At 44.8% G+C, this 16,708-nt stretch overlaps 1 long non-coding RNA gene across 1 annotated transcript in view; it reads left to right on the plus strand.

Annotated features, from left to right (window-relative positions):
* The first annotated feature begins 1,402 nt into the window (after nt 1-1,402).
* Nucleotides 1,403-16,708, plus strand: part of LOC137625835 (uncharacterized) — a 52,387-nt gene continuing 37,081 nt past the window's right edge. Inside the window, exons 1-2 of the long non-coding RNA XR_011040917.1 lie at nt 1,403-1,598; nt 12,613-12,772. This is a non-coding gene — a long non-coding RNA (uncharacterized lncRNA). The remainder of the gene's footprint in view (nt 1,599-12,612; nt 12,773-16,708) is intronic.

Genomic DNA, 16,708 nt, shown 5'->3' on the forward strand with positions numbered 1-16,708 from the left:
ATGGAGTATCTGTTATACGCGAATATTTCATCTCGTCAAAATATGGTTGACTCTCTTCTAGATGGAATATTGTGTAGGATATAAACAATATTATCCATAATACGGACAGTCCCTGCAAGTATTAACTTCGTTGTGAAGACGCCAAGCTCTGTACTGAATTTATGCATTAATAGAGAGATATAATTACGCAGGAGAAATTACGTAGATGATTTAATGTTTTATATATGAACATACGTACTTTTTCAATTTGGTATGGAGACTCTGTAATATTTTCGTGTAAGGAGCAACCGATCTTTGCAGCTTATCAACTACTGAAAGAGGTAATTAAGCTGTTTAGGGTAAAAAAATGTAAACTTTCTGTAAAAGGTTAGGAACGCGGTATTGATGTGGGCGTGTTTAAAACAACTGAAATATAATTTTCCTGGTGTGGTTTGTTATATAGAAAATTAACATTTGATATTACATCTTAGCAAATAAAGATTTTTACAATTTTCTTCTGTGTTTATTTAGCCTGCCTTTCTTGATTAGGGAAAAAATAACTGAAAATTATGTCTTTGAAAATAAAAGTAGGCTAATACGTCATTAAAAGCTTCACAAAATATAGGTTAACACTCAATTTTTGGAGTAGGTCTACTTCAGAAAAGTTGTTTTCCCATTAGAATACTCATGATATATGAGAAATTTACGCAGAACTAAAAAAAATATGTTCTAGTTTCGGGCATTTTCAATCAGAAAACATCTCTGAGCTTTTCTAGCATCACCATGCAACATATTTTCTTTTTTAAATCTGATCTAAATAACATTTATTAACTTTTACTGGGCTCCACCATGCTACTAGAAGAGTTGGATGACCCAGGCCTACATGGCTGAGGACTGTGGAGCGTTAAGTAGATGATGAATGGAGAAGTATTGAATTAAAAGCTGGAGATAGAGATGACTGACGAAATTTAACCGATGCCCTTTGCGCCAATAGGCGTAGGGGGAGATGATGATGATTTGTTCCTTTACATCTGATCCTATCACGCAGGGGAACAATACTCACTTCAAGACCTAGCCTACACATTCAGTTTATCGTTTCACATTCTTAGGTATTTTTCGTGTCGCACTGCATATTTTCTATGTATGATTAATATATATATATATATATATATATATATATATATATATATATATATATATATATATATATATATATATATATATATATATATATATATATATATATATATATATATATATTTGCCAGATACTGGGAACAGCGCCATCTGTTGGGGTAAAAAGGCATACTTCCGGCAGTCCATGAAATACATCTGAATATGGCTTTTGTAGTCCTTGGAGAAACAAAGGTGCAACTGCGCACGTTTTCTGCGCATCTTCAAAGTCAGTAATGGTTTGGCTTTGGTAAGTGTCAGGTACCAATCATTGCAATTGTGCAAGAATGTGATGTTAAGAGACATTTGAATGAAGTACTTTATGTATAAGAATATGGTATCCAGTTCAATGAGATTTACATTTGGCCTACTATAAAGGTGATTTTCGTATTTGGGAACGAGATGGGCGAGCTGAGCCCCTTAAATAATACCGATGAGGGACAACAGGTTAGTGTACTGAGGTAGTTATTATTTAAATGAATTTCATTGTATAAACGGGCCGCAGAAGTTCTATTGATGGCTGGAAAATCTTGATAAGTTTATTTGCTACCCTGCCATTATCGTGGCAACTATTGTTCTCTTCACTCTTAACTCCTGTGATGTAGAATTTTTAAACAAACTTTCATTTAGTATTTTAGCTTTTAATTAAATAGTTACTAATGTCTCCATTATAGTGAATGCCAGTGTGGTCTTCTTGTGTATTGGATAACCGTCTACCCATTTGATATTTGTTTCTCTTTAGATCAACTTTCGACAAAAGCTATTTCTTATTTCAATGATCAAACTCTGATCATCTACGGTAGGTAAAATATATCGAATTGAAATTCTGTATTTGGTAACCATGTCACTTTGAATCTTGATTTCTGAAGCTAGATACAAAATGTACAGTAACCATATTAGAATTTAGATGATAGACATTTAAATTGATAAAAAAGTAGCATTGATAAGGAATACAAATCTTTCGTCCTGAGTAGGATAACGAAGACATGAGTGGTTACTGACCTAATTTAAAATAGCTAGTTGGTATTTATGGGATAAATAGATTTTTTCTTTAGATTTATTATATTTCAAATTGTGAATCTGTCTGAAACTGCCATTATTACTTACTTTACGTTAAGGTCTGTTTTTTTGGTCCAATCACACAAGGATATCCTAGTGCATAGGTCTTTTCTTGGTCCAATCACACAAGGATATCCTAGTGCATAGGTCTTTTCTTGGTCCAATCACACAAGGAAATCCTATGCACTGCAGGCTCTACAAGATCTGTTTTGTCTTGCATATTCTTAGGTATTTAGGGTAACACATAGTGTATAGAGTAATACCTGTTGGCATTGTTGTGCAGAATAATCTCAGGATATGTGTTCGTGCTCATGGATGCTCGCAGGATTCACTTTTACTTAGTAGTGGTTCCTCAAATGATTTAGTTTTTCCCTTTGAATTTTATTGCAGATGTTAAAATAACGTTGTTCGGAAGTAATGAATGACTGAATAATTGAGAATTATCTTGTTCTAGATTTCACAGCTAGCATGCATTACTTCAAATTATTTGCTGTTGTTGAACTATGCTCATGTTATACTGTAGAATGCAAGCACAATCTAGTGGTTACAGGGGCCCCTTGTTTCTTTTAGTTAGGTGTTGAAGGAATAGAGAAGAGGTTTTTTCCTACCCGTTATACAAGCCATTGGCCCTTAATAGGGAGATTTTCTTTGATGCTAGTGGAGATTGTCATGCGAATTGCCTTGAGTGGTTAAACAGCCGGTGGAGGGTGGGGGTGAAGAGCCTCATCCCCTTCATCTGTCTTTAAGCTTCACTTTTGATTCAGCCATTAATGAGTACTGATGTACTGTCAGCTCTTAATTGAACTCAACATTTTTTTCTGCAGAAAGTGAAGGTTGTGAAATGGGAGTTAAGCAAGAGATCTGTGGATGCTGGGGGAAGGGTGGACTTTGCAACCTGTTCGTAAGTAAACTGGCAGTAGATCCATGCTCCCTCTGTTTGTCTTGTAGAAGGTAAGACTGTTTGCAATGATCCCATGCGCTAATTCCAGGTCGTGGGCTCCTGTACAATGGCAGATGTACACCCTGACAGGGAAGTTAGGTAATTCTTTTGCTGCGGATCCTTTGCATACACTCCCCCCGGGGAAGTACTGTAGTCTGTATGTATCAGAAGCAAGAAGCCTTGGCTCGGATCTGCATTTGCGGGGCTTTTCAGGTTTTGGGTACATGTTGTGCTTCCCAGTGCCGCTCTTTTTCGGAAACTGGAAACTATTTAACCTGTTTTCGCACAGACTGCTGATGATGAATTTGACCTAAGGAAATCTTGGGATTCCTTAGGTCTTTCAGGGAAGCCCTCCATGACTTAGTTGTGAGAGCTTGTAGCTAAGGCAACTTCTCCTCCAGTTTTCCCAATGCCAGTGCCCCTTTGATCCTGGTGATGCCTTTAGTGAATGGTGTGGTGATAGCCTGTGTCAGGGACTCCAGTGATGCCCACTCTAAGCCTAAACGGAGAGTTATATTTACATCGTCTGAAATGGTGCTGGAACTAGGTGTTAAGCTTGGTTTTGGGTGTGTAACCAGGAGGTGTCGAGCCTGGTTATGGGCACAAGTCGGTCCCTGGCCCAAAAATGCTTGCTGCCTCTGTTCCTGCAGTTACCCTGCTCCTGGACTGGGCCATGCCCCCAATGTTACCTATTCCTTCTGAGCCAGTCACCCCGACCCTTGTGCTTGGGGATCAGGGGCCTGGAACCCTCCTATCCCCTCTATATCTGTGCCTTCCCTCTCCCCCATGACAGTGTTCCAGTGTTGTAATTCCTGTTTGAGCAACACTCATGGTTTCTCACCCCCAAAGGAGTGATGGTCGCTCAAACCTTGATTTCTCTACTTCCAGAGCCTGGGGTCAGAGCCAGGAAAAGGAAGAAATGTATACGCTGTTCTATCTTCTCGTCCTCTGACTCCTCCTCCACTAATTACTTTGACTAGGATTCTGACTATTCTTTTCAGATGATGACTCCTCCTCCACTAAGTCCTTCGACCCAGGTAATGACTATTCTTCTCGGATGATGACTCCCCCTCCACTAAGTCCTTCGACTCAGATTCTGACTACTGCATTCTTCTCAGATGGTGAAGAGGAAAAAAACCAGGAAGGCTAGCCGTAGTCTTAAGAAGAGGGCTTCTTTCGACATCGCCCCTCTTTCAGGGGGTCGTACATCACCCGTGTTGCTTCCGATGCACGCGGCCAGGACCTGTACCCTGCCTCGTGCTATGACCCATTGACCCATGGGGCCTTGGTTCCTGTCCCAGGGTAGCCAGCTGGGACAGGAGTGTGCGGCCCTGCACACTTTTTATTCCCAGGTTGATAGAGCAGCTTTGGCGCTCTCCATATCCCGTCCTTCAAAGACGGCTGACTTTTATTCCTCCCTCTTCAAGTGAGAATTCGTTCAAGCTGGTTGAGAGGATGGCACCCCTTGGCAAGGGAAGACCATGAGTTGGGGGCCAATGGAATCTTCCCCCACATTGCTGTGGCTGTACCGCTACCTCTTTGGGTGTGGGGTTGCTCATGGTCTGTGGATGTCCCGAGGATACTGGGCCCTGGTCCGGTTGCTACGGAAGCAAACTACCCCGAATCGGAGAATTCCTTTATGTAGGTCCTTAACCTCATCCATGGTTGCAATGGAGTGGAGGAGGTAACCTTGGTACCTCCTTCAAGGAGAACCTTGGTCATTGATCAGCACTTCAGTACTCCCTCAAGGCTTGAGGCCTTCTTTGGAGTTGCCTTGTTTGGATGTTGATTTGGTCCTGGTTCGAGTTGATGATCAGATATGTGGGTTTGAGAACTCTCTCTTGAGTCCAGTCGGTCAAATAAGATCCTACCCCCTCTATTCTCTAGGCAATGTAGGTTCTATATGTCAGAGAATACTGCATCAGCCTCTCTGCAGATTTACTTGTCAGTGTGTACTCTCAAGACGAAAGGCACGTCCCCTACAGCTTCTGAGTCGGTGGCCATGGCTCCCTCCATACTGTTTTCTGGCGTAACCTGTGGTCAGGAACAGTAACATACTCTGCAAAGTCAACGGGTCTATCAACCCTTGAATCTTTGGAGAAGTACAAGAGTCTCGTACTGTCCAGTGAGAAAGCTGTGTCTTTCCTGGCTCGCCGGTCATCAAACCAGTAGGCTAACTGGGGTTTGAAGATACTTGATGTCTTGGTTTCCAGTTACTCAAAGCAAGTTATGCGGGAGGTGGCATTGATGCTGAGGAACTTATCGTTGTGGGGTGCCATGTCTCTCCTTCCTAGGAGTTGTGTAATCTTGGAGGTCTGCTTCACACGATATCCTAATCCAGCTTGCTGTCTCCATCAGGGATACCAGCCCTTAGAAAGGATCAGTAACCAAAACATTAGGTTCAGCCAAGCCAGCAGGATTGGGATCAAGGAAAGGCCCTGCGGCCAGTTGGATTCCCCAGGTTGGCACCACTCTTGACCTCTTTTGGGAAAAACTAATGCTGGCGTTTTCCCTCTTCCGCTGCCAAGAGTAAGGGGATGCTTGTCTCACCAGTAGGTGACTTGGCAGAGACATGAGGCTGAGGTAGAGGTAGTGAATGTCTTTCAAGATAGTTACTTACTAACCTTTCAGGACCATCACCTCCCCCATCTCATTTTCTGATGTTTCCAGTTTAATCGTCCAACATTGCCAATACCCCTAACTTTGCGAACAGAGGTGGAAGGAATGTTAGAAAAGAAAGCACTCAAAGTTATTCTAGATTTAAGGCTTGGGGCTTCTACAGCCTGGTCTTCCTGGGGAAGGAGTCAACTGGGGACTGGAGGTTGGTCGTAGACCTCTCTCCTCTGAACAATTTTGTTCGTCAAAGTAAGTTCAGGATGTGAACACAATGTTGTGTTGTCATCTGTCACACAGAGAGACTTCATGCTTTCAGTTTAGTACCATACTTGAAAGACGAGTACTTTCAAGTGCCTGTTCATTAGTTCTCTCGAAAGTACCTCCACTTCCCACTCTATTGTACAGGGTACTTGTACAAGACTGTGCTTCTGACTGTGTACAGTTCCTCAGGTGTTCATGTGGATATTCATCTTGATAGCAACTTGGGCCCACTCACCGGGAATGCATCTGTTGAAGTATATCAATGATTGTTTGATCCTGGCCTCCTTGAAAAGCAGTTGCAAAAAGATCAAGATGGGATTCTTGTAGTTTGCCACGAACTGGGGATCGTTGTAAATGGAATTTCAAATCTCATACCCAAGCAGAGGTTGAAGTACTTGGGCATGCTGATAGACAAGGAAGCAGAGAGTATTTCCATCAGAAAATCGCATCAACAGACTTAAGGAGGTTGTAAAAGCATTGGTATCCAAGATGAAAGTACCAGGTCACGGTCTTCTCAGCTACTTTTCATCACTGAAGAAACTTGTTCCTCGCAGGCACCTCTACGAGAGATCCTAGGATATTATCTTCTGTTTGCACGACTCTCACTGCCTTAATGTTATTTCACCATCTCATATTATTTCTGATGTGATGGTCATTTTCTGGAGAGAGTAAAGTTGTTCTGAAGAAAGGTAGTTTTATACTTTTTGATGATCACATAAGATAGTCAATTATGGTGACTCAACCCTGTCTAGCACCCAGTTGTACCAGCACGTGGCCGAATGACAACACCCCAGATGTCTTCACCAGACTCATCGACCTCCCCCGAACGGACAGCCCACCCACTGGCTCGATATGCAAACTCCTCAGCACGCCAAGCAAAGCCAGAAAAAGTCGAACGTCCACTAGTCACCGCTGCTGGCGCAAGTGAGGAATGGACGTATGTACTTCACACAGCGATGAGACGAATGCAAAGCGGCTACACAACTCACGGGCGAAGCCATTATCTTCCAACTACTGGAATGCTATGATGATGGCCTGGTCAAGGATCTAACATACACATATGGCATACTGATTGGGACTTATGAAGCCACGCTCCTAGCCAACATCAAAACACTTGCAGTGCGCCAAGAGAATATCATGGTTGCATGTATTTGCCTACAGCAAATGCTACTAGACAGGGATGAGCCTGTATGTGTACGCACTGCTTGATTACATGGGCAAGCGAGGGTCTGCAATTTTAACGTTGAATGCTTGGGATGACAACAAACCATGGACTATGGAGACATCCCCGTACGTGATACCATTATTCGTGGTCTGGAGGATGACGCCATTCCCTTGGCCGTTCTCAGTGAATTGAACCAGGATGAAGCCTTGGAGGATGCTCTCCGATTGATCGAGGCGAAGGAGAGTGGTAAACGTTCTACTCACTCTTGCCTCAAGGGCGACAGTGTGGCTAGTTCTAGCTACAAAAAGGACAAACAGCAACATCCGATGGGTCACCACCTTGCCAGCCCTATGTGCATACTGTGGCAGGCCAAAGTAGACTTGAACGAATGGCCCACTGTGCAGCCTTCAACCACACATACCAAATATGGTGTACCCCACCACTTTGAGAGCTTATGTTACAAGTCACAGCGGAAGCAACAGCTGCCCCATACAGCACCATATTCACCTCAAACCCAAGACTCCATATTTGAAAACGTATGCTCCTTTGACAGCCTGCAAACCTTTGGTCTAGACACGATCAACCTAGACCCTCACGAATATTATGAAATCTGCCATGCATGGGAGAGGTGGGCTTCAGACCCTCAACCATCGGTCACCATCTCGGGGAGCTGATCCATTCGATTCCTTGGCGCTCAACCTACCAACCGACCTCAATAGGTCCCCCCTCCCAACTAATTACTTTGCAATGGCTGATACTGGTTGCCAATTGTGCCCAGCTGGCACGAAACTCCTCCCTAAACTAGACATGTATCCCATTCATAATGAAGATGACCACCGCAAGCAATCGGCAATAAGGGCTTTGATATCGTAGGAGCCCTGGTCTTGCGTCTCACGACCAGACAAGGTGTGTGTTTCATGGATTCTTCTAGTCAAATCATCTTTCTAAGCAGCCTTTTGTTGCCCTCCACATAATCAACTGATTTCCTATGATTGATGAGATTTCACCACCTGACAGTTCACACATCGAGTGCTCAACCTCATCACAACCACCAACTCTGGACTACTACCCGCATGTTGGTGTCCATGACGCCAGCAACCACCACTCAAACCTACATTACTAACATTCGCTGTTGATGAGGGTAACCATGAGAAAATGGAGCAGTGGCTTCTTAAATATTATCAGTCCAGGACCATTAACATATGTGAACATCAGCTGCTCCCGATGATGTCTGGCCCTCCGACGCACTTCATGGTAGATCACGACACCACTCTAGTTGTCCACCGCACTCCCATTCCAATTCCCATCCATTGACAGCCCATTTCCTGATGTCGCAAAATGGTGGTTTGCTCCAAAAGGTTGGGCAAGCCCTGACAGACAGTGGATCTTCAGCTACTCGTGGGACCCACTAATGTATATCCAATCCCCGTTTCATCAAGCACGTTGTGTACCACTCCACACCTCAAAGACTGCCTTTGATGAGTGGAATGGTTACCACAGTATCTTCTCGCATGCCGATGATTGCCACCTCACCACTTATAATGCTGTGGGGTTGTTACTGCTACTATTTTGCACCACAAGGCTACATCATGTCAGGCGATGGATACATTTGCCAGCTTGATGATAGTTGCAGACGTCCCACAGAAAACAAAATATGTGTTGACGAACGACGCCCTCATATGGGTTATATTTTTTATGCAACTATGCAATGTCAAAGTGTTTTTTTTTTAAAAGTTAGCTCAAATAAAGGATAAGCCAAGCTATGAGAGAGAAGCAATATGACCATAAGGAGAGTGTGAAAATAACAAATTGTTCTGTAACCGAAATACAAACCACGCTATTTACATGGGGTATTACTTACGGCGTAGCTGAAATGACGAGACATTAGATTTTTAACGAGGGTTAACTACCCTCTCGCTAGTTAGCGAGGGGGTAGGGGAGGGGTAGCTAGCTACCCCTCCCCCCTCACACACCGTTGAACTGATTCACTTCACTTTTGGCTCGGGTGATGATCAGACCTGTCTGTCTCACCCTCGCATTTTTGACAGCCTTAATATGTTTGCTTTTTCTTACAGCTTGTGTGCTTGGAAGTTGGTCTCCATCCATCATGCGGAAGTGCCCTGGACTTCCCGACTGCCCTTGTGGAACGTTCATGTCGGCGGTCGAGACCGACCCTCACTCCTTATGTCCATACTGCCGAGGTCAACGGTGTGAAAGGAATAAAACTTGTAGTGAGTGCAGGGAGTGGTCTACCTCCCAGTGGGAGAGGTTTTCCCGGCGGCGTAAGAAGAAGTCTAAGCGTGATCTTTCTCCCTCAAGGGCTGCCTTGAAGAAGGAAGGTTCTAAAGACTCTTCTTCCGTTGCCCGAACCTCCTCCGAAGCTCCCACTCGATCGGTCTCTCGTGAGGGGCCGTCGAGTGGTAGCGTAGGCCTTTCTGTTGTTGACCAACCTCGGGGTTCGGGAGAGGGAGTTGCCTCCCATAGCGAGGCAGCTCCTCCTCCTCCACCTCCGGGGGAGGATTTTGATGTTGATGATTCTGTGTCTAACAATGATCTTTTGCAGCTTTGGGCTTCCTTGGGGCTTAAGGGCTCACCCTCCAGGGAAGCCCTGTTTGACCTGATCCATTTGGGTGCAGCTGTCAAACAGTCGCCGGTAATAGCAGAGGTAGATCCTCTGTCTATTGTCGACGTTGTTGTGGCAGAGCCTTCCAACAACGGTGGGACAACATCGACGTCTACGCCTTCCCACCGTTCTGTCTGATGAGAAGGGTGCTCAACAAGACCAGACTATCGGTCAACCTGTCGATGACCTTGATAGCTCCGCTATGGCATCATGCAGAGTGGTTCCCGGACCTTCTGCAGCTCCTGACGGAACTCCCGAGAGAACTTCCCCCACGACACGAGCTACTCAAGCAACCACACTGCAACATCTTCCACAAAGCCATAGCTTCGCTTCGGCTTCACGCCTGGAGACTAACCAGCATCTCCTCACAGAGAGGGGCTTTTCGCAACAAGTTGCGGAGAGGATGTCTCGACACCTGCAAAAGTCCTCTGCAGGGGTCTACCAGGCGAAGTGGAGAGTCTTCTGTGGTTGGTGTCGTGGGAGGGGTGTATCTCCCCTCGATGCCACTATTCCAGTAATAGCGGAGTTTCTTGTTTATCTGCGGGAGGAAATGCACCTTTCGGTCTCGGCGGTGAAAGGCTATCGCTCAGCCTTAAGCCTGGCCTTCAGGCTGAAAAGATTGCACATTTCTTCTTCGCTGGAACTTAACCTTGCTCATACGAAGCTACGAACTTACCTGCCCTCAGTCGGAAGTGAGACGTCCTCCATGGAACGTGGTTCGGGTTCTCAGGGCTCTTAAGAGACCTCCGTTCGAACCATTACACCAGGCTTCTGATCATCACCTGACTTGGAAGATGGTGTTCCTGCTCGTTCTAGCTTCTGCCAAGCGTGTCGGTGAACTTCATGGTCTCTCGTACGACGTCGCTCATTCAAGGGGATGGGGGGAGGTAACGTTCTAGTTCGTCACTGAGTTTGTTGCCAAGACTCAAAATCCTGGGGTTCCGGACCCACGGTTCGACTCCTTCAGGGTTTCGAGTCTTTGTTCTGTAACAGATGACCCAGACCACCTCCTACTATTCCCAGTAAGGAGTCTGAGGCATTATCTTAAAAGAACAGCTGCAGTCCGTCCTCGCGTGCAAGCCCTGTTTGTGAGCACGGGAAGGACGAAGAGGAGGGTCTCCAAGAATACCATTTCAGCTTGGATTCGAAGGGTCATCCATCATTCCCTGAATCCAGACCCTCCTCCGTCACGTCGCCCTAGAGCACACGATGTCAGAGGCATCGCAACATCCCTGGCATTCAAGAGAAACTCTCTGTGACGCAGGTGCTACAAGCTTGGGTCTGGAAGCGTCAAACGACCTTCACAGCCCACTACCTGCAGGACGCGACCCACAGGAGCCTCGATACGTTCTCTACCGGCCCTGTGGTGGCTGCACAACAGTTGGTCTAACCTCAGGCTCCTTAATGGACAGGTAGCAGAAGGTTGAGGGCATTGTTACCCGGTTTTAGACTGCATGAATGAAAAAGTATGTCTGGCCCTTACTCTTTTCTTCATCCTCCCTTCTCTTGGGGAAAGCAGCATCCTGGGTTCTCTGCATAGCTGACCTTAAACCACTGCAGGTAAACCATGCTTCCTTGTGCTCCTAGTATTAGTATAATACTGTCGCGTCCCCCATACCCTGACGAGGTGGTATTGGGAACGTCCTAACCTAGATTTCCATCTAAAGGACTTAAGGTCAACTTCCTAGGACGAGTCACACTTCTTTCCTTCACACACAAGCTCATGTAGACCGCACGTTCCTTTGGGAGCAAGGAATTTGCGAGGTGCAGGGACTTTTTCTCAAGTGCTGATCACTCAGATTCTGAGTCCCCGGGCAAAGCCAAAGCCAGTAAGGCTGGGACTTTCCACCCTACCCAAGGGTTAAGTCACCCCATGTAAATAGCGTGGTTTGTATTTCGGTTACGGAACAAATGACAAATTTGGAGATAATTTGTATTTTTCCTAACCATACAAACCTTAGCTATTTACACATATTTGCCTGCCAGCCCTGTCCCCCGTGAAGTCCTACCTCTAAGCGAAGTGAATCAGTTCACCGGTGTGTGAGGGGGAGGGGTAGCTAGCTACCCCTCCCCTACCCCCTCGCTAACTAGCGAGAGGGTAGTTAACCCTTGTTAAAAATCTAATGGCTCGTCATTTCAGCTACGCCGAAAATAATACCCCATGTAAATAGCTAAGATTTGTATGGTTAGGAAAAATACAAATTATCTCCGAATTTGTCATATTTCATTACTGTATTAGAATTCCAATTTTGTATCTAAGCGTAAAGGGTTGAGCTAATTATAAATACTATTCTGATGAAATTTTCTGATAGTTAATATATGAGGAGCCAAGAAACTCTCACTTTTGATAGCTGAATAAACAATGCACTGTTAGTTATCGATAACTAAGTTGTGAACAACTGTGTACTGTATCCTGATCCGTTTTATTCTAAAAATTTGAAAATGTAGTATTGACTTAAAGATCAGGAATATGCTTGAGGGAAATTTATTTTAAAAAATCTGAGCTATTAAGAATCAATGATAGAATAAAGTAGTGAAGAAATTCTGAATTATGCTCTTGGAATTTTTCAGTAGAATAAAGGTGTGAATTTGCTAATTCCTTTATTTTCATGGCCTCTGTATAAATATTGCAACTTAAGAAACTTTATTGTATTTGGTCTAGATATTAAATGTTACTAATTCCTATATTTTCATGGCCTCTGTATAAGTATTGCAACCTATGAAACTACTGCATTGGGTCAAAATTTAAGTTAAAATAAGATAAGTTTTTAAGAAACTGAATAAACGTTATTCCCAGGGTGTTTCACAGTTTGATATATTTCATAAAACTAAGGGACGATGAGTACCAGCAGCTATATTGTGTCAAATTCTAGAGGCTGTTTTATCAGCCCTCAATTATTGGGTTATGTAGTTTGCAGCTGTACACTACCTGTATATCACTTCACTGAAAGATTAAGGTATGAAACAAGTTTTCTTTATGGAATCTTTGAACCACTGGTTCAGTGGGGTAATAATTATCATTGGGAAGGATTTAAATCATAGAGTTCTCTAATATATGTGCAATGCTCCTTGAACCTGAACACACATCATCATCTCCTCCTATGCCTATTGACACGAATGGCCTTCGTTAGATTTTCCCAGTCGTCTCTATCTTGAGCTTTTAAATCATTACCTCTCCATTCATCATCTAATTAATGCTTCATAGTCCTCAGTCTTGTAGGCCTGGGTCTTCCAACTCTTCCAGTGCCTTGTGGAGCCCAGTTAAAAGTTTGGTAAACTAATCTCTCTTGGTGAGTGCGAAGAGCATGCTCAAACCTTCTCCATCTATCCCTTACCAAGATCTCATCCACATATGGCACCCGGGTAATCTCTTATAGTTTCATTTCTAATCCTGTCCTGACTCTTCACTCCCAATATTCTTCTGAGGGCTTTTATCTCAAATCTACAAAATCTGTTGGATATTGTTTCATTGTCATACCTCGACTTGTTTCCATACTGTAACACCGATCTCACTTAACTGAGACATAGCCTGATTTTTATGTGTAATTTCAGGCGATTTGGTTTCCAAGTTTTTCTTAACCTAGCCATTGTCTGATTTTCTTTTTCCAGTCTTTCATTAAACTCCAGTTCTAAGAGACCTTGTATTAGAGATCATAGTTAATAAATACTGCATTCAAATGATTCTACCTTATTAATCCTTTCTCCTTCCATTGCCTTTTATGTTCTCATCTCCATCTTTCTTCTATTTATCTTCAGCCCAACCTCATGTGATTTGTTCCGTAACCGAAATACAAACCACGCTATTTACATAGGGTTTTACTCTGAAAGGATGAGCCATTAGAATTTAACGAGGGTGTATTACCCCCGCGCTAGTTAGCAAGGGGGTAGGGGAGTGGTAGCTAGCTACCCCTCCCCCCTCACACACTGGTGAACTGCTTCACTTCACTTTTGGCTCGGACAATGAACAGACGTCTCTGTCCCGTCCTCGCATGGCAGCCATTAATGCTTTGTCTTACTAATTACTTACTTTTCTTATACTTAATATACAGTATATGTAAACATTCTTATGTTTATGTATATATTTGAGTATAGAAATACAGTAAGTTTCCTTTTCAATGTTTGTGCTGTGTGTGTGTGTAGGAAGTCCACTCATTGTACGACAACTTCTCCGTGTGGTCTCAGGCCACGACGGTGACTTTTCATGGGTCGCGATCTCTCCCTTGGTCCTTCGGTCTCCCTTCGGCGGGCGCCGTGGGGAATCGTCATCGCTGGACTTTACTTACTATGTAATATGTTTCTCCGCTGTTCCTCCTTCCCTACGGGGAACTTGGTCTATCAGCGTGGGGAACTTAGTCTATCAGCGTGGGGAACTTGGGAGTTTTGTTTGACTACGGTCTCTCTCTCTCTCCTTGAGTTCGTTCACCCTTTTATTACTACTACGTATTACGGTAGCTTCCTTTTGAGTTGCTTCTCCGTTTATTTTGTCTTAATTATTTTTTATTTAAATCTAATTGTATTTGTTAACTTTTCAGCCTCTGTGTAGAACGCTTCCCTTCGGGGTTCATTCGTTCTTACTATTAGTAACATTCTTCGTTGAATTACATATTTATAATTGTTTTAATTCTGTTTTGTTACAGTTCTCCGCCTTCCCCCCTCTTCCCGTGAGTGTCAGTGGGGGAGGAGGGCGCATTCCTGTGTGTAATTCTTATGTTCTTTTCCCGGGGGAATTAATGTTAACTAATTGTTTTTATTTTCACAGTTTACTATCTAGTTTTTCGTTTGCCTAATGTGCCTACGAAGCAGAGCTGTCCTGTTGGGGCCTGGGGAGTCTTCCGTTGCCGCCTCCTCTACGACTTCGTCATGGGCGTGTCCCTTCTCCTAGAAGTTCTCCCGTGACAACTGTCAGCTCCTTAGTTCATATAGAACGCTCAGGAGGTTCGCCTCCTTGGGTGGGTTCTTCCCTTCCGAGGGAGGTTCCCTTCCCAGGTATGAGTTTGTTCCCCTTCAGGGGGGTGTTCTTCTCTTACCTTTATTTTTTCTGGTCCTCGGGCGGTTATGCTCTTGGTGCTGAGGTACCGCTTTTGTAACCATGCTCAAGGGGCTGAGCGGTTGCAAGGCCGGACCATAGAGACTCCTCTTTGGAGGACTCCCCTGCTGTTGTTGCTGAAGGCTCAGTTCCCCCCTCCGAACATCTTCGAGGGGGCAGCTGACTCCAACGGTCTCTCCTGCGAGTGTCTCTCACCCTCGGGGGAGTTCACTAACAGAGACTCCTCTTCGGAGGACTGATGATGGTGCTCCTGTCCGTGGTCGTCTTCATCTTCAGCCGCAGAGGATCCTCCTCGACAAGAACAGACAGTTGCAGCTGCTTCTCTAGACCTGTCAGCAGTTCATTCGCGATCTTCGACACCTGCCAGATCTTCTTGTCTTCCTTCTCCGTTCCTGGACGCAGTAGCGCTGTGGGCGCCTCCACCTCGTTTTCCAAACGGGCACCGGTCCCTTCGGGGCTAAGGGCTTATCTCACATGAGAGTAAGCCCTTTGGTGCCAGGTTTTTTTACCTGTGCAACCTCGTTCTACTGCGCGCTCGCGCGCAGTAGTTCGCAAATATTCCTGATGTGCGCAATGTGCGCCAACGTTCACCCTCACGCCCACGATCTCCGGATCTGGGCGCAGGTCTCCTGCTGTGGACCAGACTTCTGCTGAATCAACTCCTGATCGCCAACTCTTCTGAGACCTTTTGTGCGGCTACGCGCCATTCGCGCCTACGGTCTCCTGAATGCCCACGATCACCTGCTCGCCGGCGCACATCTGCTCACCCTTTCCTGATGTGCGCATTGTGCGCCAACGTTCGCCCTCGCGCCCACGATCTCCGGATCTGGGCGCAAGCAGGGAGGTTTTTCATCACTGAACTCCACGTGCACCTGCTCGCCAGCGCGCATCTGCGCCCCCTTCCTGATATGCGCATACGCGCCTTCGTTCGCCCACGCGCCCATGATCTTCGGATCTGGGCGCAGGCAAGGAGTTATTCCTTCGTCTCCTCGCCGACGATCTCTCATACGTCTGGCTGCGCATTTCTCCTTGCCACACAACTACGCTCCTACGATCTCCTGGTTCCTGCCTCGTCGCGCAGTTCAAGAAGTTCCTACGCTAGCGCACAGGCGCTCACAGGTTCTTCTGGACTCGCAGCGCCTCCACTTCACCACGCCGCCCAGGGACACCTACCCTCTTAATGAGAGAATGCCTTGATGAAGTCATTGAGCTTCAGCACGGCATTTCATTCCCGTGCTGAATCTTGGTGACGGGCAAGAGGGCTCTCGAACTTCGGGAAATTGCTCCCCCAGTTCGAATCTAAATTTCTCTCTTTCATCTTTTTCTTCTGCTTAATATTACTTCGACCTTCTCTTAATTTTATCAACTTTCTTTCATCTTGCTGTCCTATCTCTATGATTATTATTTTTCTTAGTTATATATATATGTAGATGTATGCATATATATATATATTTATTTATTGTATTTGTTCATTTATTTATTTATCTATTTTTTTTTCTATTTTATTTAAATGGCGTGGATATTTCCACATTCGTTATTACTGCCTGCTTAGATGAATGGGAGAAGGGATCACGGTTGGGAGGTATTCGCATTCAAAGCTATATATGAGAGTATTGGATGATCTCAGCCATCCCAAAGATGGTTTGGACCTTTTTGGCGGAACTACTCTCAAGGGTTGGGTCATCGGAATCCAGGGGGATCCAATCCTTGAGGTGGGACTCTTGGCTTTTGGCCGGAAGCCCATCATTACAGATATGGGGAGGATGATTCCATATTACTTTGGTCTCAGTCCTAACAGGCGGGTTTAGCTTACACCTGTGCCTCTATATCTGTTTTGATGCTATCC

Source organism: Palaemon carinicauda, chromosome 33 (genome assembly GCF_036898095.1).
Source record: "Palaemon carinicauda isolate YSFRI2023 chromosome 33, ASM3689809v2, whole genome shotgun sequence".
Lineage (NCBI taxonomy): Eukaryota > Metazoa > Arthropoda > Malacostraca > Decapoda > Palaemonidae > Palaemon > Palaemon carinicauda.